This window comes from Belonocnema kinseyi, chromosome 3 (genome assembly GCF_010883055.1).
Source record: "Belonocnema kinseyi isolate 2016_QV_RU_SX_M_011 chromosome 3, B_treatae_v1, whole genome shotgun sequence".
NCBI lineage: Eukaryota > Metazoa > Arthropoda > Insecta > Hymenoptera > Cynipidae > Belonocnema > Belonocnema kinseyi.
In genome coordinates, this window is record NC_046659.1 from 46,796,994 (window position 1) to 46,798,035 (window position 1,042).

Here is a 1,042-nt window from a genome sequence, read left to right on the forward strand (position 1 = left end):
TGCATTTCTCAAAGTTTGAGACCGATATTTTATGTATAAAAAAAGTTGGAACGTTCAAAAAATTTTGAGGTTCAGAAAAAAGATGAAATAATTTTCAGTGAATTTCCTACAAAAATGCAGTACCTAAACGTACTTTATTGTTCTCTAATACATTTCCCAAAGCTTCAGCTCGATATTTTATTTACAAAAAAAGTTCTTAGGTTCAAAAAAACATTCAGTGAACTGAAAAACTGTGGTCGGTAATATAGGTATTTAGCTGTGTCACATGCCCTTAACGCTGAAATGCTTAAACACGGTGGCGCGTGTATACCACATAGACTGCGAATTGATAAATTTATGTTTCGAGATGGGAGACGTCCCAGACGATTGGAAAAAAGCGATTATCGTACCAATATACAAAAGAAAGAGAGATAAAAGCGAGTGCAATAATTACAATAATTACAATAATTAGCTTATTAAGCACCGTAAGTAAAATATATTCAAAAATACTTATTCGTAGCGTAATGAAAATAACAGAAGCAAAGATTTGAGAAGTCCAAAGTGGGTTTATGCTAGGAAGGTCATGTACGGATCAAATATTTAGCTTAAGGCAAATAACAGAAAAAAGTTTGAGAGTAGGAAAGAAAGTTTTCTGTGCACTTGTTGACCTAGAAAAAGCTGTTCACAAGGTAGATAGAAGTAAACTTTGGGAAGTCCTGAAAGAGTATGGAGTCAATGGATGGATCCTACAAGCTCTAAAAACAATATATATACAGGTAGCAAAGCGAGTGTAAGAGTGAATGGGAAACTGAGTGACTGTTTCGATATTATTCAAGGAGTTAGGCAAGGATGCGTTATGTCTTCATGGTTATTTATATTATTTATGAACAAGTGTTTAAGAATGGCTCTCTTCGACGAAGAGGGTGTGGATCTCGAAACAGTAAGGGTACATGGGTTAGCATTCGCAGATGATAAGGTTGTTATGGCAGAGTCTATTGAAGAGCTACAAAGAATGTTGAATAAACTAGATGCAAGCATGAAGAGCATGGGCCTCAAAATTAAC